The sequence below is a fragment of the Onychostoma macrolepis genome, chromosome 02 (assembly GCF_012432095.1).
Source record: "Onychostoma macrolepis isolate SWU-2019 chromosome 02, ASM1243209v1, whole genome shotgun sequence".
In the NCBI taxonomy this organism is placed as follows: Eukaryota; Metazoa; Chordata; class Actinopteri; order Cypriniformes; family Cyprinidae; genus Onychostoma; species Onychostoma macrolepis.
Genome location: NC_081156.1, coordinates 8868690 through 8892230, shown reverse-complemented (window position 1 = coordinate 8892230; position 23541 = coordinate 8868690). Strand labels below are relative to the sequence as shown.

Below are 23541 nucleotides of genomic sequence, written 5' to 3'. Positions count from 1 at the left end.
CCCCATGTCAGAGGGTGAGAGATGGGACATTGTCTTATCTCAGGAGGGCATGGACCTCAGCCAAGCCTGTCCTAGTGCTTCCTATTTTCACACCCTGGAGCACCTGCCCTCCGCGGAGCATGACGAGGAACGCGGCTGAGAGAGGAGCAATGAAAGGCATTCTTCACGGACACGCCTGCTCACGAGTGATCACCACACCTCACCTTTCAGTCAACTGTAGCACGGGTCACAGCGACACACACCGCTGCCTCTTCAACGCTGCAACGCCGCCGTTCACACGCTCCACTGTGAGCTAGTACTTTCAATAAAAGGTTAAAGTTAGTTCTAGGGCTGTCAGTTAAATTAATTACATGATATGAAGGTAATTAACTGAACATTTTTTTTTTCTCTCTCTGTTTTTTTTTCAGTTCAAAATGGAAAGCTTATAAAATAGTAATAAACTAATATTTTTAACTATCATCTTATGTTAATATCTTAATATAGATCATATCTAATGCTACTTAATGATACTTTTTTCAACATTCTTGAGAAATTGTAGTGGAATATATCATTTATAATATTTTTAAGAACATGTAATCCAAGAATTACCAGTATAAATGCCATTGAAATCAATGGATTTGAACTTATGGCAACACTTAATGTAAAGCCTTTATGTATAATACATTATAAATGTATTCATAATGTACATTGCAATGCATTATATCTTTTCAGAAATAACTGTAACCAAAGTTAAAATGCATTATAATAATATAATAATAATGTATTATATATTCTGAAGTTGTAACAATGAATAAGTATTCATACTTAGTATTCAGTAGTATTCAGTCTCCACATACACTACATCACTGGGTCCCATCATACAGGCACATGGATTCTCATACCATTGCTACGCTGATGACACACAGCTCTACCTCTCTTTTCAACCAGATGATCCAACGGTAACTGCAAGGATCTCAGGTTGCCTGGCGGACATCTCGGCATGGATGAAAGAACATCACCTGCAGCTCAACCTGGCAAAGACTGAGCTTCTTGTCCTCCCTGCCACTCCGACTCTACAGCATGACTTCACGATCCAGTTAGGTTCATCAACAATAACCCCATCAACTTCGGTCAGAAATCTTGGTGTAATCTTTGATGATCAGCTGACCTTCAAAGACCACATTACAAAACTGCTCGATCTTGCAGGTTTGCACTATATAACATCAGAAAGATCAGGCCCTTTCTGACAGAGCATGCTGCACAACTTCTTGTCCAGGCCCTTGTCATTTCTAGGCTGGACTATTGCAATGCTCTTCTGGCTGGACTTCCGTCTAATACAGTCAAACCTCTACAAATGATTCAGAATGCAGCGGCACGACTGGTCTTCAACGAGCCCAAAAGAGCCCATGTTACACCTCTCTTTATCTCCCTGCACTGGCTACCAATCACGGCTCGCATCAAGTTCAAGACACTGATGCTTGCATATAGAACAACCACTGGCTCAGCACCCGCTTACTTGCACTCTCTATTAACAAACTACATCCCTCCAGAAATCTGAGATCTGCTAGTGAGCGACGCCGTGATACCATCACAGAGAGGCGCAAAATCACTCTCTAGATCATTCTCATTCACCATTCCTGGCTGGTGGAACGATCTTCCCACCTCTATCCGGAATGCTGGATCCCTGTCAATCTTCAAGCAACAACTGAAAACTCATCTCTTTCGACAGCACTTGACTTCATCCTAAACTTAAAAAAAAAAAAAAAAAAAAATTATCTTTACTTATTCCTTCCTTTGGTAGTTTGTACTTATTTGAACAATGTCTGAGACTTGGTGTTGCAAGCACTTCGTATGTCTGATTGCCTCTTCAAGATTAATCGCCGATGTATTCCCCAATTGTAAGTCGCTTTGGATAAAAGCGTCTGCTAAATGACTAAATGTAAATGTAAATGTAGTAGTAATGTATTATTGTTGCAATTGTTCATGAGATCATACAATGCATTATAAGGTGCATTACATGGCATAATTAATGCATTAAAATACCTTTATAATGCATTACACTGTAAAGTAATTTATACATTTATAAAGTAACACTATAAAGGCTTTAAGTGTTACCAAACAGACATTTGATGACTGCTCAAAAACAGTCCACATTTCTGAAACCTTCACATAAATATTCCAAAAAAACAGCATTGAAACGACATAATAATAATAAAAAAAAACATTTGCATAAACTTTTGCTTTTAAATGAATAGATGATCAATTTTTCATGCTGCAATGGTTCATTAACAGGTGTGCATGTTCATGTATATGAACTACAGTGTGAGATATTTTACAAAAATATTTTTGTAACAAATCTAACTTCAGAAACCCACATAACGTCATGCACACTGCATTATGAGGGTAAAATGACAGCTCCAGTAGCTCAGCTAAACTCAAAGAAGGCATATATGAGAGGCATCTATGAGACTAAACATTAACCAGCAGTGCTAATGTAAACTGACCATTCAGATCATTCAAGATCATTCAAGTATAGTTCCTCCTGTCACTGAGAGCAGGGTGTTTCTCCACAACTCAGTTTGGGAGACACGAAACCGAAATATTATATCACAGAGTGAATATGAACAAATTTGATTATAAAACACTCTGAAATGTGGACCTCATGTTTTACCATTTCACATATTGAATATATCATAAAGAGGGCACCGCATAACAGTTTGGGGGAAAAAAAATATTTTTTTCTTTATACTTCTGGCTTAAATTTTTCAGAATCTGAGATCAAATAAAGCTTATTTGATATTTACATCTTTGCACTTTTCACACATACAGTTGAAGTACAAACCCAGCTGGATATGCATCACTCCATTGCGCTGTTTTAGTGGTTGACAGCCAGCTCATAATCTGTGTTAACAGGAGTTATATAATAACTCATCCAGTAAAAACACTGCTTGACTAATGAATTGTCCTCAGTTAAATGTTTCTCTGTCTAAACATTGAACAGTTCGAAAGGTAAACAGAGTTACAGTGCAGTGGGAACTTCAGACCGAGTAACAGTACACAGCTGTTATCCTGACAGTCCTCAAATATGAACACTTCAGACACATTCAAAGACACTTCAGTGAGAATAAACCACACTGATAGAGATGTTTATCTGCATGTGCTGACTGAGTGCAATCTGTCATATCTGACTGAAACCCTACAGCATCAATCCACACAAAACACAACAGTCCAAATAATATACTGTTTTGAAGATTCTCTTGTATAATTGACACAATATAAAAAAATGATGCATTTCAAGATATATTTACATGCAATCTGACTAAAATTGTTTTAAGTATATGATGAAGGCCAATATCTTGAAGGAATAGTTCATTAAGATGTAGATGAGCTTGTTTCTTCATAAGATTTGGAGAATTGCTTCATTGCATGTCTCAGAAATGGATCCTGAATGAATGGGTGCCGTCAGAACGAGAGTCCAACCAGCTGATAAAAACATCACAATAATCCACACCACTCCAGTCCAGCAATTAATGTCTTGATAAGCCAAAAGCCGTGTCTTTGTAAGAAACAAATCCATCAAGACATTTTAAATTCAAACCATTGTTTGTTAAAATGTGAGTCCATAATCTATAAAAACGCTTCCTCCAGTGAAAAAGTGTTCTGGTCTGAATCAGGAGAGAAATCTGCACAGATCAAGCAGCGTTTACAAGCCAAAACAGCTCTAAACAAGTATGTGAGTGGATTGTGATGTGAGAGACAGCAGGAGATGGACTTTTTCTGGAGGAAAAATGGAGGAAGCGTTGTTATGAATTATGGACTCATATTTTAGTAAAAAAAAAAAAATGTCTTAATGATGGATTTGTTTCTTACAAACACACAGCCTTCAGCTTCTCAAGACTGCAGAGGATGCATTGGTGAGCAAGTGATGGAATGTTACATTTTTTTTTCCAAATCTGATGAAGAAACAAACTCATCTACATCTTGGATGGCCTGAGGATAAGTACCTTTTCAACTAACTTTCATTTTTGGGTGAATCAATGCTAATGGTTAACTACAACAAAAAAATTGGATACTGTAAGTTTGCAAACTACTATTGTTGATTGCTGTTACAGCTGATGTTTTCTCTGCACTCAGCACCTGTCGCTGCAAATGCAGCAGAGAAAGTAGAGAGCATGAACTGGAAAATGTCTGTTAACTCTGTTAACTTAGCAACATACTGAGGTCAAACTCTATTTGAATCAGCTGAAAGTCAGTCATTTCTCTCCTGTAGTTTAAATGGAGAGCTTCATTTGTGTGATAATGAGGGTTGTTTCCTATAATGTACTCCAAAATCAGGCTCCAATGCTGTTGTTTGCACATTGTTTTTTTTTTGTTTGTTTTTTTGCTTTAAAAATATAAAGCTGCTTTTGAATGGCTGTCAATAGACAGTGTAGATTGGTGTAGTTCCAGTCTCTTCCAGCAGAGGCTCACTGCAGAAGAAAACCAGCCAAACCCTGAGCTCCGGGATTCACTGCTAACTGACAGTAATATTATAATGAGTTCATTTCACATATTGAAATTAAGAGATCACATGTCACTTTCAATAAAGGACAAACAGGTTGGCATTTTGCCAGGATCAGAGACTGGAGGTGATCTTGCTGAACAAGTCCCTCTCAAGCACATAAAAAGACAAAACCAACACACTGTCAACATGTCAATTTATACTTGGAACAAAATCTAAGACTGTCACTAAGCTGTTATTAACAGGAAGCTGAATGCTCGTTTTGTTATTTTCCACTCTCCGCTTGAAACAACAGACATGACGAAGCACACATTTGTAATAAATTTGGGGTTTTGAAACTGTTTTTAGTAGATTAGATGATTACATGTGGTGACATCATGACCACAGATTGCTGCTCATGCTCCAAAAGAGCTTCCATATCTATCTACGGAGAAATACTCACCGCCAAGCTGCAGTGTGAGAAAAGACAACAGAGACAACATTCATTTTTAGTTTTGTTTGGTTTACTTAAAGTTTTTGACTTTTAAGTCTTTTAAATTCAGTCCCTTTCATTGATTTAGTGAAAGAAGTCTCTTATGCTCAGCTTTGTATCACAGGACTATATTACTATATAATTGTATTTTAAAGTATATTAAAATAGAAAACCGCTTGTGTGTGTGTGTGTGTGTGTGTGTGTGTGAGAGTGATCCATATGTCTTTCAAACAGATTTATACGCATAATGAGCAAATCGGTCAAAAACACAAAAACAAGTCTCAGCCGATCAGAGAATTTGCTCCTGAATAAATGGTGCTCCTGTCAATGTTGGCGATTCTGCTAGTGACAGTATGGACAGTAAAATAAGTTGTGGATTTTTTAAATATAATCGGATCTGACAGGCAACAGTTTTTAGTGCTTTTCTTTTTTTTTTGACAATTATTCACACTGCATGGATTTCATGTAGAATCCGTTCTGGCATGTACTGTAAAAGCCCTGGTAACTTTCCAAGCAAATAACAAGGCTTTTTCTCCAAAGAATTAAAGAAATGCAAAACTCTGCAAGATGTCTGAAGTAGCTCAGATATGTTGTGTCTCCACCCGCTCGCTTTCTGCCTCGCATTCTTCTTCACTGCATCTCCGTCATCGGCCGCTGGAGTTTTTCAGAGCGATGAGGGCCTCCCCCATCCCATCAGCCTGTCTGCACGACGATGAACGCTCACTATTACTCTTCTGTCTACCTGAGGCAGCCAGACCAGGGTTAATGCGGTTCAAATAAATCAATGTTAAACCCCAACTCATCTTCTGACGGTTAACCTTGTCCCATACATCCTACAAGATGTATTGCTGGGTTGTTGTGACAGCTCCAACATAAAAAATGAACAGTGAGGTTTATGAGGCTTTAAATGACGAAAATAACTTCTTTATGCAAAAAAATCAAAAAGGAGAATGCGTGTCAAAGAGTGCAAAGATATTTTTGGTTCGGCGAACTCAAAACAGAGAGTCGACTTGGCCTGGAAACGCTGAGGATTTGACAGAGTCCAGGGTGCGTAGGCCAATGGCTAATTAATCATTCCTCTGGACTGGCCGGGATAAGATAATGAGGTCTTTAAGTGGTGATTAATTCACACCAAAATAGAGCGTCATGTCAGTTCCCAGGGGAGGCAGGATGTGGATTAAACAGTGACCTGGGTTTATGGTTTTGGTAAGGTGACTTGTGGCCCAAATCCCATACCTGGCTAGCGTTCCATTAATGCTTCTCAAAGGAGAGGAGGTCATGCAAAGGTCAAACGCTCTTGCCGCTGTTGGAAATAATAGGCCTGTGGTGCCTTCCTCACCTGTGTGTTTTTCTGACACAATTCTGTGAAACAGTTTTAGGCGGTTTTCACACTTGGTTCATTTGGTTGGTTTGATTCAAACCCAAGTTCAATCCAACCCTGTACTTCACTGTTTTTGACACTCTGGATTCACCACCAAACCTTTACACCTTTACTCTCCGAAGGTGATTCATTTGTAGACAACAAGCTATAAGAAATGAAAGCATACAAACATGCAAATTAAATCAATAGTGCTCACACCAACCATTTGAACCAAACTATGGTGGCAAATTAATAAAAATACACAACAAATCTATAGTGTGAAAAAACATTAAAACCAGCGTTAGCCTATATACCTTAAAAAAACAACAACAAAAAAGTAAAAAAACTAAAAAATTTTATTTTCTTTAATTTTTCCCTGTCTAGCTTGTACTTATTTGAATAATGCTTGAAACTTAGTATTACGAGCACTTCCGGTGTCTATTTGCCTTTATGAGTCACTTGGTATATTCTCTAACTGTAAGTCGCTTTGGATAAAAGCATCTGATAAATGAAAAAATGTAAATGTAGTGTAGCTCTGCCGCTTTTCAGTGCTGCGCTCATTGTCAACTGTCTTCCCATTTGTATTTCCACAGTTTGTACAAGGTAAGTTTGCACAAATTAATGAATGAACAGCTCAATGATTCTACTGACATTGGTTATGACATCCACTTACAACATTACAATGCACATGATAACTTTTGTTAACGTAAACAATAAGTAAATCCAAAGACAAAGTTCAAAGAAAAACTTCTAAAGACACACTACTGGCATCACTATCAAATGATTCAAAATATATCATCCTTATTTAAGAGCATATAAGAGCAGGCATGGCCATTTGTGAATTTAATGTGTCTGGCTTCCGGTGTCATCCACATCTGCTTAGCTGTACTGTACAAAACAACTTGTTTTGCCTATTGATATTGCAAACTAGTGTCTTACCATATTATGTTAATGTATTATCTGAATTATGAACACACTGGTTTAGTAGTACAAACAGTTTTACCATTTACTGCACTTAGTTATTCTTGTTATTTCACAACCGCGGTTAATGAACCTGAAGTCTCACACATTCACAGAAAACGATTTACTTCTGTATTGAAAGAGAAACATGCAGGAGATAACTCTAACATTGCTTACCACAGTTTAATACAATAAGCATACTTATATATATATATACAGTATATAAAAAAACATTAAGCTGGAGACAACAGGTAAGTGAAATAACAGGATGATTTATTAACAGGATCGGGAGCAGATCATGAGTAGCAAATGGCAGGTGAGAATATAGGACTTAGAATCAGTTCAAGGGGTCTTAGCTGAATACTGATGATAGTTTTCGTTGCAGGATTGTTGGAGAACAGGAACCAGGAATTAATGAGTCCTTCACTGGAGATTCGCAGGATGATTGTCGGGAGTCCAAAAGGTAAGTGTACACAGGTAGGCGCATACTGGGTCTGGGAATAGTTCAGGGTAGTGAACGGTAGATCAGACGGTGAGTGACTGGAAGGAGTGTGCTTATGAGTGGGGACTTGATTGGAGACGGCAGGTGCAGATGATCAGAATTCAAGTGATGGTGATAGTGACTGCGAACAGGCGTGAGCTGGGGAGGATACTGGGACTAGAGCTGGTGATAGGTGACTGGTGACTGAGACTCCCTGATATATATGTATGTATATGTATATGTATATATATTACACCAGCAATTATCTTTTTAAAATGGCCCTGCAGCCCAATTAATTCTCTCTCTCTCTCTCTCTCTCTCTCTCTCGTTCTCTTTCAACATGGCAATTTTGACCTGGTGCAACATATTTTATGCACAATACAGTATAAACATATTTTTGTCTTTTACCTATCAACAGCATGTCTGTTTACCTTACTTAGTTCCCAGTAAGTTTTAAAAATATGTCAAGCCTGTCATTTTGTGGTTAAAACAAAAGAGTGATTTGCATGTGCGACCGTACACACCTGCGTCACAGGTGACATCCAGATTTGATTGAGGACGTGCAGAACCAGCTAAGCAATTTGATGGTCTGCAATACTGACAACAGACAGCCGCGATATAAATCAGATCGAGACCCTGAGGCGAGCTGAACACAAAGGATCTTTTACCGGGCTCTCATACAAACTGATTGACTGTTATGAAGCTGTGGTTTAATGTGACAGTCAAAGACACAGAAGGAGAACTCCCTCATTCACCTCAAACCACGGGCTGTCGATTACCTCACAACCGCTCGTGTCCTCAGGCGACGGACGCACCCACAAGTATGCAAACGGCTTCTTCCCAGTCGACTACACATACAATCCTATCATCTCTATCAACAGCTAAGAAGAAAATACAAGTGTTTAATGCCTAACGATTCTGTGCCTCTAAATAACTTGAACAAAAACAATTCATAAACAGACTAGAGTTGCACAGAAACCACATCAGTTTCTGCTCCTTTAAAAGTTGGCACCAGCACTTATTCACAAAGCCACAAATCCATCAAGATGCATTAAAACAAATCTCTCTCCTTCAAACTGTTAACGTCTATTTGGACTTGGCAAGTTTGCAGTCATAACATTCTTCAAACATATTTTCATATCTGTGTGATGATCGTTGGAGACAGTAGTTGCTATTTTGCCACACAGTAAGTGGCTGGAGCCAGGACTGTTGTTAATGATGGCACACAGGTGATGGAGTGTTAAGTAACTGCTAATTCATTAAATTCCAGACCAAACTGATGTCAGATGGTTATACTACATGTTCATGGACAACATCATTTTTATTGCAGTTATTTTTTTGTCATGTTTTTAGATGTTTCTATCACAGGTCTTACTCTAGGGGACATACACACTTTGCAAAAACATAACATTGAGTCAAATGAACTCACAGCACCTTGCTGTATATGTGAACAACCCTTAACACAACTCACTAGCAATGCACTGATAAAAAATGTAAATTTCCTGAAAATGAAAACACTGTTTCAATTAAATGTAGCATTGCATCAGTGTCTCAGCAATGGATGCTCTGCAGTGAATGGGTGCCGTCAGAATGAGAGTCCAAACAGCTGATTAAAAACATCACAATAATCCACACCACTCCAGTCCATCAGTTAACATCCGGAGAAGACAAAAGCTGAAACACATCCATCAAGACATTTTTAACTAAATTACGAGTCCATAATACACAATAATGCTTCCTCCAGTGAAAAAGTATATAGATCAGACTAGAAGATCTATAGTCTGAATCAGGAGAGATATCTGCACAGATCAAACACCGTTTACAAGCCAAAACAGCTCTAAACAAATATGTCACTGGATTTCGATGTGAGAGACAACAGGAGATGGACTTTTTTCACTGGAGAAAGCGTTTTTATGGATTATGGACTCGTATTTTAGCCAGAAGCAGCAGTTTACAGTTAAAAACGTCTTAATGTTGGATTTGTTTCAGCTTTTGTCTTCTCCAGATGTTAACTGATGGACTGGAGTGGTGTGGATTAGTTTGTATCAGCTGTTTGGACTCTCATTCTGACGGCACTGAAGAGCATCCATTGCTGAAACAGTGATGCAATGACACATTTCTCCAAATTTAATGAAGAAACAAACTCTTCTACATCTCGGATGGCCTGAGGGTGAGCAAATTTACAACACATTTTCTTTTTGGGTGAACTACTCCTTCAAGGTTGATCTTCCATTCCTGTATTTGAAATACTCTGGTCTCGTTTCTCAGGTATGATCTCCTCTGACATTTACGTTTAAGTCGCTTAAAGAGTCTCTTGTCGCTCTCAGGACTGAAAACTAATAATAACAGCGAACAGTACAGAGAGTGAAGGATTTGATCAGATCCCCTGCTCACACTGTCAGCTGCAGGGCTCCCCGTGTCTCAGTGCAGGTCAAAGGTCATCCAGCTGTGAACCCACCCGCTCTCATGACACTGCAGCCGCAGACACGGAGGAGAGCGCCGAGGTGTGGGGTCCGCGAGCCCATCTGGTTCTGATTACCGCCAGACAATCCAGGCCTTTATCAGCCTCATCCACAACACGCTTGCAGGTACCAGGGTGGCTGCGCATTTCTCAATCTGCCTGAGACAGCTTTAGTGATGATGCAATATATCATCTTCAGCACAGCCAACTGCTCTCTGGACAAAAAGTGCATCTGGGAATGAAAGAGATAACTTTAAGAAATGAATAAACATACAGTGGACCAGTAAAATTTAAAACCATGACCTTCTTTGGTGCCTAACGCAAAATTTAAGCCTTATTATGTATGAATGTTGCTGCATTAGATACAACATGTCAAAACAAGTGGCATCTGCAAACAAACACAAATGTCACTTTCCTTGAGCACACTTCTCAAATTCTTATTATTTTTAAAGCTAGATATACTAAAAAAAAAAAAAGGCACAAATTTAAGATTCATGTATTTGAATTGCATATAAATTTGGATTACACTGTTTTAACATGAACAAACTAATAATGTTAATGTGATTCATATTTGTCAGTCATACATAAATGAAACAGGTCAGATTTGTTTAATAGTACTAATAAACTGAATTACCAGATTTTTATCACCAATAAATCCTATTTGTTTCAATGTCATACATTTGAAATAATTCAATATTTCTTGTTACAGCTAGCCATATTTTAGACATTTTCACTTTTTAATGAATAAATTTAATTTTCACAATGAAGAGATTTATGACAATTCTAAGCAATTTGAATAAATGCATTTTGAAAATATGATTGTTAACATAAAAATTAAATAGATGCAAACAATTTATAATAATGCTATTAATTAATTCTAGTTTGGAAATCGTGACTGGCTAATATGCATCGCATTAAGTTTATTAGTTTGTTCATGCTAAAACTGTGTAATCCAAATAGATGTAAAGTTATGCAATTCAAATACACCAATCTGAAATTTAGGCTTTTTAAAAAATAAATAAATGACACTTTTTTGATATTTGTATAAAATGCAATGACATTCAGATATTTGAAAGTGTTGCTCAAGTGTCTAAACACATTTTGGGGCAACCTCAGTAATATGCTCCATAAATTGGTGAAACATGTGAACAGTATGCATAAGTGTCAGTTTAATTGGACGCAGTGGAGTAAAACACACACCTGTGCATGTAGCTCCACTCCTTCACATAATTCTTGTTTTGAATCTCATATCCCTCTCTTCTCCTGAGGCTGGTGATAAATCCATGCATGTCAAACACACATAATGACAACTTTAATGATATACTGCACCTACATTAACTAAATTCCAAAAGAGTGTTTATGGAGATATGCAGTCTGCCACTTTTGTTTTTTGGATACAAAATACACAAGAAACAAGGAATGTCCATTTGAGCCTGGCCTTTTTTCTCAGGTTTTGCTTTTGTGTGAAACTTAAGCATGCTTACCAGAAACACTTTGCACCTGCAGGAAAATCCTCATATCCATAAACAGGGCGCATTTTTCGCTGGGAAGTGAACACTGGGATCATTCATCACTGTAGTGCTTGATTATTTTGTCAGGACGGCTGCTGAGAAACCCTCCACCCTGAGCTTTGTGTTCGTGTTTATGCTCGGATATTAAAAATCAGTCCAAACAAGCAGAGCGCTGAAAACCTGCTAATCGATTTCCAGTTTCTGCCAAAGGAGATCAGGAAACATGTACTTCAACTTTATTTTGCTTAATGGTTGAATTTGAACTACAGAATAGCTCGTGGCAAGCGGTTTTATTGACCTGAATCTGTTTGCATCCTCATTCATCACAATGGCAGTTGCTCGGTAAGTATGTAGGCTGTAAGCATGAACTCAGGAGCACTCAGGTTCATATGCATGTGACTGATCACTCTGGCGCCACAGGAAAGTCACATTATGACACACACAGCCTATGCTGAGCAGAGATGTTAATAGCAACAGACAGGGGAAAACATCCACTTCACACTTTAAAAAGACCTCATAAACAAAATAAGTGAATATATACATACATAAATGCACACATACAATTCTTGAACAAATCGCTAACTTGACCATGCTAATCTTGAACCACCGTGGCAGTGACATATAAGTGGCATTTTAGAGGTCATCTGTATACAGTCGCTCATGCCTTCTTTGTTGCACTTAATTATATTCATTGTGCACTTGTAGTGTTCTTCAAGTCTTAAAAGTATATATATAAATAAATAAACTGTACTTGCAGAAAATATAATATTAAATAAATAAAAAGTCACTTAAGTGCACTTAAAGAGAGACACTTTCATGCCTAAGTTTCTCAGCACACTTCAGTAGATTTTATAAAAAAGTGCAGCTTGTCATGGTGCTACATTAAACATTTTACTTTAAAGTTCATTTTAAATCTTGGTTTAATAATCTTTTATCATGCTTTAAAGAAGTACACTTATTTTAATGTTCTGACTAACATACTAAACCACATGTAAAGTACTGGATTATAATTTTAACTGTAGTGTTATTCAACATTACATTACAAGTTCATATATTTTAGATGTTCTAAGTTGCAACTATCATTACAAATGTGTAATTATAAAGATATTTAAATGCATGACATTCAGCAGTACACTTTTAACACATTTCAAAGACAGTATAATTATGAAATTACATATAAATATGCACTTACTTAAGTAGTGTCACGGGTCGTGGTTGTAGATAATAGCGCACGAAGACAGGGGTGAACGTAAAGATTATTTAATCAGCATCAACAGACTTAAACCAATGAAACAACATTAAAATGACGTTAAACAGGACAGAGAACCAAGGAACAAACAGGAACTAATATACACATGCTGATTAACAAAACAGGTGCATGGAATAATCAATCAACTTAACAAGAACAGGAAAATAACCAAATAAGGACAAACCGGAACTAAACAGGAACACACACGTGACAGATCGCCAGACACAGAGGACGCCTCCAGGGTGGATCAGGCAGACCCGGGAGCCATGGCGGATCCGCCTCCGTGGCCTTGGCCCTTGGCCCAGCCACTATGGCCATGGATATATGGCCCCCCCACCCCACATTTTCTTGGGGTGAATTAGGAATTCTGGGGGGGCGCTCTGGAGGAGCAGGCTCTGGAGGGCGCTTCCGAGGAGCAGAGCTGACTAACTTGGGGAACTCAGAAGACAGAGGGCTGGACGGGACCAGCGGAGACGAAGGAGACTCTGGTGTGAGGATAGCCACAGAGAAACCTGAGGGTAATGCCATATCCATGAGCTCTGAATTGCGGGCTGGAGCCGACACTGGAGTGAGCTCTGGGGCTGGAGCCGACACTGGAGCGCTTGAGTGGGCTGCGGACGGTGGCTGGCTTGAGTGGGCCACGAACGGTGGGCTTGACTCGGGCTGGCGGACTCAACGCCTGGCTTGACATCCCCGCAGGCGGCAGGCTCGTTCTGGATTGGGGCTGGACACTCTCCAGACACCGGAGGATCCCTTCCCTCCAGCTAAATCCTGTGGTGTCTGGGAGGTCCACGGGGCGATGGAAGTTGGCTGCGATCCAGAACAGAGAGTTTATGGCAGTGTCGTCAACAGCTGTACATAGGGATCGGCGACGTTCATGCCATGGAGAGGAGAAAAACAGGCAAATAAAAACTTTCAAAAAACGGGGAAAACAAAATGGGGGAAAGGGAGCGCCACTTACTTCCCTGTTTGTGTCTCGGTTTCTGTCACGGGTCGTGGTTGTAGATAATAGAGCACGAAGGCAGGGGTGACCATTAAGATCAGCATCAACACACTTAAACCACTGAAACAGCATTAAAATGACATTAGACAGGACAGGAACTAATATACACAGGCTGATTAACAAAACAGGTGTGTGGAATATGGTGACCCATACTCGAAATGGTGTTCTGCATTTAACCCATCCAAGTGCACACACACAGCAGTGAGTAGTGAATAAGTGCACACACACACACCGGAGCAGTGGGCAGCCTTACTCCAGCACCCGGGGAGTAATTAGGGGTTCGGTGCCTTGCTCAAGGGCACCTAAGTCATGGTATCAATGGTGCTGTTCATTCACAATCCCCACCTTCAATTCCTGCCAGCGCAAGAATTGAACCAGCAACCTTCAGGTTACAAGCCCAACTCCCTAACCATTAGGCCACGACTACCTATAATACATTTTCATTTAATTGCAGTTACAATGCAATTAAGTGTAACATTACAATCAGTTAACACTTCATTATTTTAAGTATATTATTTCTGCAATTAGTGCACTTTTTAAAAGTATAATATGTGTAAGGTAGAGTGGGAAACCCCCTCCCCCACCCCCTACTGTTTTTCCCAAAATAATCACAAGATACATTTTATTGTAACTATGGACTATGTTGACAAGAGTGATGTAGAAGTTTTCACCATGAAGCTTACACTGGTGATGTATCGGAGAGAAAACGGATTTCACAGTAAATAATCTAATTTTCAACAGTAAGAAAAAAAGTGTTTTAAAGCTTGTAGTTTTGCAGAACATCACAGTTATATATGATATGAGAACAGTAAGGCCTGTAGGAAGGGAGTATGTGCCATTTAATAAAAATATATTATATTTTCAGAATGACATAATTTTCTTTCTCAAACATAGTCTGTGGGGTAAAACGCCCCCGGGGGGTAATGGGCAATTACTGTAGTTATTCTGTTCTGAACATCAAATCCTTTGTTTTTGCATCAAATGTATTCTAACTAGTTGGTTGAATAAAAATATTTGGATTTTATATTTAAAAATTACTTCAAGTTAGCATCAGGTGGCTAGTTAGCTAGACAGTTAGCATAGATAAGATCCCTAAAGATGAAAGACTAAAGTCTCAATCCCAAAGAGATATTCTTTATAAAAGTTGAGACTCATCCACGCCGTCCTAAAACGACTCATTCAAACACGCCCCCACATGTCTACGTCACTGTGTGGGAAGATTTGCATAACACCGCCCAAATGTATACGCAAAGAAAGAGGGCATCATTTTTATTCTCGCTGTAGTATTGTTGCTGCCGCCGGCGCCATGTCCTGGAGACGCTGTGTTTCGTTGTGAAAGTGAAAGTACTTTGTTTGAGCTTCCAAAAGAGGACACAACTAGAAATCAGTGGTTAAGTTGTATTTACAACACTGTTCCAGAACAGTTAAACCCAAATATTAGAGTGTGTGCAGCGCATTTTACGGAGGACTATTTCCTGAACCTGGGTGAGTAGCCTACAATGCCAGCTGTGCACAAAGGCTGTTTCTATAAAGTGGGGCGATTCCAACTTTGCAAGGACAGTCTGGTGCTTCTGACTCACAGCCTGTAAGTATGTTTTCATATTTAAAGAATTTGCCACTGATGATTCGAACGTGAGTTTGGAGCAGTGTAGAGTAGTGCTTGTTGTTTGTCATTTCTCAGATCACAAATGCAGACATGGCACGATGCAACGTGACACGTAAAAAGACAGTATAAGTCATTATAATCAGTAATTATGTCCCCACTGGATGCAACAAATGCCTCGTTTATAATGGGTTTTATTGTTTTTGTGTTGTCGTGCCGGGACACGGCATCACGATACGGTGAGGGGCGTAACATTTCCATCTCACGCTTGAGGCATTCGGCCAATCACAACGCACTGGATAGCTGGCTAATCAGAGCACACCTCGCTTCTCAGAACGATGAGCTTTGTAAAAATCGACGTTTTTCATAAAGGCGGAGCATAGAGGAGCAACAATAATGTACAGTATGTGGAAAATAATGTGTTTTTTAACCTTAAACCACATAAACACATTGCATTACACCAAATACACAAAATAATGTTTTTTTTTTAGCAACGCCATATGACTCCTTTAAAAGGGTTTAAGAGACAATTAATATTCTTTAATATTATTGATCTACAGTAACGGCACTAATAATATCGGTTGAAAACAAAATGTTAACAACATTTATCTGAATAATGACACATTTGTCTTCTGTAGAGCTACTTTGCAGCTGACATCGAATCATTTCATAATCGATGAATTTAACAACATTGCTATTTTCCCATTTACAATCTGTATTGCAAGTGCTATAGAAATAAATGTGATGTCTTTTTTCCCAGGGTCACAGAAGACTCTTCCTCGAGCTCATTCCAGTCATGACTTCTCCACACCGGCACCCTCTGCATGTCATCAGCAGGGTGTTACGTTTTGGGCCATTATTTACCCCCCTGACAGCCTTTCACTTCGCTATCAGACCCCCTGTGGTAGGAAGAGCTTTCCTGTCCCACATGCCATGGGTCCCACTGACAACCTCCAGCTATTCCCAGAAAACAGCCCTAAAACTGTCAGTACCTTCACTGCGTTCATTCGTCCTTCTAGTGTTGCATTGCTGACACTAAAAAAACACATCATTTAAAGAGACAGTTCACCCAAAAATGAAAATTATCTCATCATTTACACACCATCAAGTTGTTCCAAACCTGTATGAGTTTCTTTTTTTTTTTCTGTTGAGCACAGAAGAAGAATATTTTGAAGAATGTTGGAACAATTTCTGATCCCCATGGATTTCCATAGTATTCCATAGTATTTGATATTCCATAGTATTTTTTTCCTACTATGGAAGCTAATGAGAACCAAACAGCTTGGCTTACCCACATTCTTCAAATGATCTTATCTTTCTTTTGAAACAAAACAAACAAACAAATAAATAATAATAAATAAATAAATAAATTACTAAATGAATAAAAAAAAATAAAAAATAAAAATACTATGGAAGCCAATGGGGACCAGAAACTGAGATGACAGAATTTTAGTTGACTCTTTAACATTTAATTTTAATTTAATTCATGCAATTACATTAGCATTTAGCTTTCCCCAAATATTTTCCATGTCATAACGCTTCTGAAAGCAGAAGGTCTGAAGTGAATGAACAGATGACGTTTACTCATTGTCCATCTTTCCGATTGGTTTCTCTGCTCTTGATCACGGCATGCCTGGGAATGCAAATGCAGATCTCCACCTCCTTCACCCTCATCAAAAGCACCGGCGCTAGCGTTCAGCGCTCCTGCTAAGACCACCTAAGTGGAGTTGTGAAGCGCTGGGGGTTTGTATACAAATGCAGGCCATTTGCTCAGTCCTAACTGTGTGTGGTGTGAATGCAGGAGTCTGCTTCACCTGAGCAGGAGGTGAGAAGAGTTTCAGCTAACAGGGCTGATGAGCTCCAAATTGCTTCCCATCTGCACTAATAAACGCCAGCAGGTGATCACACCTCCAGTGTCATGAATACCTCCAGGAAGATGTGCTAACAATTCAATGCCATGGACACATTGGGGTTTTATGTGTTATACATCTACAGAATTCATCTCAAAGCTCTCATCGGCCCCAGTTCATTCATTTCCGTGACTGTGTTTGCTGATCTTAGATGTTGATTCTGAGACAGAAAATATTGAGCTCCTTCTTTTCTAGTTTGCCCTTATGTGTTATAAAAATTTCCCAGGAAAAATTATAGCTAAATTATTTGGCTGGCTCATTGGTCTTGGTCTTATTTTAGCAATCAGTTATACATATAACTTGAAGTATTTAAATATATTCACATAGAATTTATTTTTTATTTTTTCAAAATTGTGATAATTTAGTAAAATATATGGGTGGGGGTAGAACATACAATATGTACATAGAGAGAGAGAGAGGTTTGACAATAAGAAAGAAAGACAAAAAAAAAAAAGTTCTGTCCACCAAGGCTGCATTTATTTGATTAAAATGCAATAATATTAAAAAAACAACAAAACAACAACAACAGTGGAAATTGTGAAATATTACTGCAATTTAAAATAGCTTTTTTTTCTTTGTGAATATGTTAAAATGTAATTTATTTCTGTGATCAAATCTGAATTTTCAGCATCATTACTCCAGTCTTCAGTGTCACATGATCCTTCAGAAATCATTCTAATATGCTGATTTGCTGTCAGTATATTGTGAATAAGACACTTCTTTGTGAAGTATAAATGCTGATTTAATAGCTTTAGCATTGAGTTTTAGTGATATATTCTGTGTTTGGCTGTTGTATTCAGGGGTTTGATCAGGGTCTGGTTAGGATTTGAACCTCAACAACTTCTCCAATCTTCTTGTCACCTGAGGAAGGAGGTTCCTCTGTCGCATAATGTTCTTATGATCTATTCAAGGCCAAATGTATGAAGTGCTAATCAGCAGCCAGCGCTCGCTGCGTTTGTGACACTCAACAAAGCGAGCCAGTTGGTCAAACATGTGCGGGAGTGTTTTTGTAGGGCTGGGGGGCAGGAGGAGGCCTAATTAGAGCTCATTCACCAACTATGGGGCCAAATGGAGCAATTATCTGCCCCAGTGAGTAGATAATTCCCCCCATTCATCTGTCAGCATCCAGCCTGATTCACCACCTCCATGAACCCTCCACACCTTCACACCTTCTCTCTCTCTCACACACACACACACACACACAGCTAACTGTTTGCTTGTGTATCCAGCAGTTTGTCTCTGACACCTAAATATGACTACATGTTTATTAATGTAAGGTGGGAAGATGCAGGATGGACGGTGATTAATGTTGTGCCAAGATAAGCATATTAAATGTGTCTCTTTCCACTGCACATTACAACCCGAATTCCGGAAATGTTGAGACGTTTTTTAAATTTGAATACAATGAAAACTAAAAGAATTTCAAATCACATGAGCCAATATTTTATTCACAATAGAACATTGATAACATAACAAATGTTTAAACTGATAAATTTTATGCACAAAATGAGCTCATTTCAAATTTGATGCCTGCTACAGGTCTCAAAATAGTTGGAACAGGGGCATGCTTACCATGGTGTAGCATCTCCTCTTCTTTTCAAAACAGTTTGAAGACGTCTGGGCATCGAGGTTATGAGTTTCTGGATTTTTGGTGTTGAAATTTTGTCCCATTCTTGCTGCTGAAGAGTTTGTTGTTGTCTTTGACATATTTTTCATTTAATGATGCGCCAAATGTTGTCTATAGGTGAAAGATCTGGACTGCAGGCAGGTCAATTCAGCACCTGGACTCTTCTACTATGAAGCCATGCTGTTGTAATAGCGGCAGTATGTGGTTTTGCATTGTCTTGCTGAAATACACGTCGTCTGGAGGGGAGCATATGTTGCTCTAAAACCTTTATATACCTTTCAGCATTCATAGTGCCTTCCAAAACATGCAAGCTGCCCATACCGTATGCACTTATGCACCCCCATACCATCAGAGATGCTGGCTTTTGAACTGAATGCTGATGACACGCTGGAAGGTCCCCTCCTCTTTAGCCCGGAGGACACGGTGTCCGTGATTTCCAACAAGTATGTCAAATTTGGATTCATCTGACCATAGAACACTTTTCCACTTTGAAACAGTCCATTCCAGTCCAGGTGCTTCTGGACCATGTTCATATACAGGTGCATCTCAATAAATTTGAATGTTGTGGAAAAGTTCATTTATTTCAGTAATTCAACTCAAATTGTGAAACTTGTGTATTAAATAAATTCAATGCACACAGACTTAAGTAGTTTAAGTCTTTGGTTCTTTTAATTGTGATGATTTTGGCTCACATTTAACAAAAACCCATCAATTCACTATCTCAACAAATTAGAATACTTCATAAGACCAATAAAAAAAAAAAAAAAAATTTTAGTGAATTGTTGGCCTTCTGGAAAGCATGTTCATTTACTGTATATGTACTCAATACTTGGTAGGGGCTCCTTTTGCTTTAATTACTGCCTCAATTCGGCGTGGCATGGAGGTGATCAGTTTGTGGCACTGCTGAGGTGGTATGGAAGCCCAGGTTTCTTTAACAGTGGCCTTCAGCTCATCTGCATTTTTTGGTCTCTTGTTTCTCATTTTCCTCTTGACAATAGCCCATAGATACTCTATAGGGTTCAGGTCTGGTGAGTTTGCTGGCCAGTCAAACACACCAACACCATGGTCATTTAACCAACTTTTGGTGCTTTTGGCAGTGTGGGCAGGTGCCAAATCCTACTGGAAAATGAAATCAGCATCTTTAAAAAGCTGGTCAGCAGAAGGAAGCATGAAGAGCTCCAAAATTTCTTGGTAAACGGGTGCAGTGACTTTGGTTTTCAAAAAACACAATGGACCAACACCAGCAGATTACATTGCACCCCAAATCATCACAGACTGTGGAAACTTAACACTGGACTTCAAGCAACTTGGGCTATGAGCTTCTCTACCCTTCCTCCAGAGTCTAGGACCTTGAATTCCAAATGAAATACAAAACTTGCTCTCATCTGAAAAGAGGACTTTGGACCACTGGGCAACAGTCCAGTTCTTCTTCTCCTTAGCCCAGGTAAGACGCCTCTGACATTGTCTGTGGTTCAGGAGAGGACAACTGTAGCCAAATTCCTTGACACGTCTGTGTGTGGTGGCTCTTGATGCCTTGACCCCAGCCTCAGTCCATTCCTTGTGAAGTTCACCCAAATTCTTGAATCGATTTTGCTTGACAATCCTCATAAGGCTGGGGTTCTCTCAGTTGGTTGTGCATCTTTTTCTTCCACACTTTTTCCTTCCACTCAACTTTCTGTTAACATGCTTGGATAGAGCACTCTGTGAACAGCCAGCCTCTTTGGCAATAAATGTTTGTCAGATCAGCAGTCTTCCCCATGATTGTGTAACCTAGTGAACCAAACTGAGAGACCATTTTGAAGGCTCAGGAAACCTTTGCAGGTGTTTTGAGTTGATTAGCCGATTGGCATGTCACCATATTATAATTTGTTGAGATAGTGAATTGGTGGGTTTTTGTTAAATGTGAGCCAAAATCATCACAATTAAAAGAACCAAAGACTTAAACTACTTCAGTCTGTGTGCACCAAATTTATTTAATACACGAGTTTCACAATTTGAGTTGAATTACTGAAATAAATGAACTTTTCCACGACATTCTAATTTATTGAGATGCACCTGTATTTCTTCCTTATTGCATGATAGAACTTTAGTTGGCATCTGCAGATGGCACGGCGGATTGCGTTAACCGGCAGTGATTTCTGGAAGTATTCCTGGGCCCATTTAGTAATGTCAATGACAGAATCATGCCGATGAGTGATGCAGTGTTGTCTGAGGGCCCGAAGACCTCGGACATGCATCAAAGGCCTTCGGCCTGGTCCCTTACGCACAGATATTTCTCCAGTTTCTCTGAATCTTTTGATAATGTTATGCACTGCAGATGATGAGATTTGCAAAGCATTTGCAATTTGACATTGAGGAACGTTGTTTTTAAAGTATTCCGCAATCTTTTTATGCATTCTTTCACAGATTGGAGAGCCTCTGCCCAGCTTTACTTCTGAGAGACTCTGCCTCTCTAAGACATCCCTTTTATAGCTAATCATGTTACAAACCTGATGTCAATTAACATAATTAGTTGCTAGATGTTCTCCCAGCTGAATCTTTTCAAAATGTCTTGCTTTTTCAGCCCTTTGTTGCCCCTGTGCCAACTTTTTTGAGACCTGTAGCAGGCATCAAATTTGAAATGAGCTCATTTAGTGGATAAAAGTGTAAAATTTCTCTGTTTAAACATTTATGTTCTCTATGTTCTATTGTGAATAAAATATTGGCTCATGTGATTTGAAAGTCTTTTAGTTCATTTCGAGTTCATAGTTTTAGTTCATTGTTCGAGTTTCATTTTATTCAAATTTTAAAAAATGTCCCAACATTTCTGGAATTCGGGTTGTAGTTTTTTTTCAACTGCTTACACACATTTTTAAAACTTTACCTCTTTTTTTTTCAAAAATTTACACACAAATCTATGAATTGCACACACAAAATGCAAAATGCCTCACATCTCTTGCAGAATGAAGCACTGCATTCAAAACATGACAAACACATCTCAAAAACAAACATTTGCAAACACGTTTGCCGTAATATTAATTCTTGTTAGATTTTTGTGTGTTACATAGAGAATTGTGTGTTGTGTTTTGCAAAAAGTGTTTTATGAAATTGAAAACTGAGTCAAAGGCCGAGAATTAGTGTATGGTTTTGCAGATTTGGTGTGTGCTTCTGCTGTTTGAGTTTCAGCTTTCAGAAATTGTGTGAGAAGTAAAGATTTTGTGTAAGCAGTTGAAAAAGAAAACTGTAATAAGCTGTAATAAACAGCACTGTGAACGAGTGGACAGGAGGACATGAAGACAGAGGAAGGTTTCAACATGCTTCTCTCCTTCTTATGATTCAGTCATTTAAATCATATAGGATTTATCAGTTATTTAAGTGTTTGAAATAAAATTATAAAAAATGATCAAATGAATAATGTTCACACAATACAGTAGTTATTAATAATGCAACTGAACCTAAATATCAATAAAAAATATTTCATTTAAAATTATTAAAACAAAATTCATTAAAATTCCATTAATAACTAAATAACTAATTAACTAAATACATCCTAAATAACAAAATTATCTAAACAAACAAGTCTTTAGTTTAAAACATATTATTTAAAAAAATAAATAAATAAAAAATATGAATGAATTAATCAATCAATTAATGAATGAATCAATCAATCAATCAATCAATCAATCAATCAATCAATCAATCAATCAATCAATAAAAAATAGCGATAACATCATAAAGAGGTACAACAATGACATTGTTCTCTTTCAAAAAATAAACAAACAAATAAACGAGCAAACAAATAAAAAATACATTTTCACAAACAAACAATAAATAGCTAAATAGATGAATGAATAAATAAATTACTAAATTAATTAAGTAATTAATTAATTACATAAATGGTAATAACGTTACAAAGAAGGAAAAATAAATGACAATGTCCTCTTTCAAACAAATAAACAAACAAATAATTGAGTCTCAATCTTAATTGACTTTTGTCTTAAATGACACTTCAAAATTCCAAATCTATAGACTTATAAGAGAAGAAGCATAGCTTGTTCCTGTCACAGTATTTTATTGAGCATCTCACATAAAAACATGGTAACACTTTACTTGAAGCCTTTATGCATAAGAAAAGTAGTTTTAATGTAACAGTTATGCCTTGTAACACATCTTGTAATGCACTGTATGATATAAATAATCATTTTAACCACAGTTATAATACAGTACTATCTATTACACATTTAGAAAGTATAATACAATAAAATATGTATGACAAACAACTAATTTCAGATATAATAAGGAATATTCAGATATTACAGTGCATTTTATGGTTATAATTGTTTATCAAAATATATAATGCATTATTTTGTACAATATGAATACCTTTATAATGCATTATAGGGCTGAAGGGTTATTGGTTGCTCTCCATGAATGTTCAGATGAAG

General features: G+C 38.1%; 1 long non-coding RNA gene across 3 annotated transcripts; it reads right to left on the bottom strand.

Annotated features, from left to right (window-relative positions):
* Positions 1–8227: 8227 nt before the first annotated feature.
* LOC131554329 (uncharacterized) lies at positions 8228–13034 on the bottom strand. Of its 3 annotated transcripts, none has more exons than XR_009274377.1 (5): positions 12918–13034; positions 12024–12171; positions 11699–11926; positions 11415–11483; positions 8228–10446 (listed from the first exon to the last, which is right to left on the bottom strand). It is a non-coding gene; the product is annotated as an uncharacterized LOC131554329 (long non-coding RNA). The 3 variants fall into 3 exon arrangements; XR_009274378.1 differs by having other exon boundaries at positions 12024–12176; positions 12918–13033; XR_009274376.1 differs by lacking the exons at positions 11699–11926; positions 12024–12171.
* Between the last annotated feature and the right edge of the window lie 10507 nt (positions 13035–23541).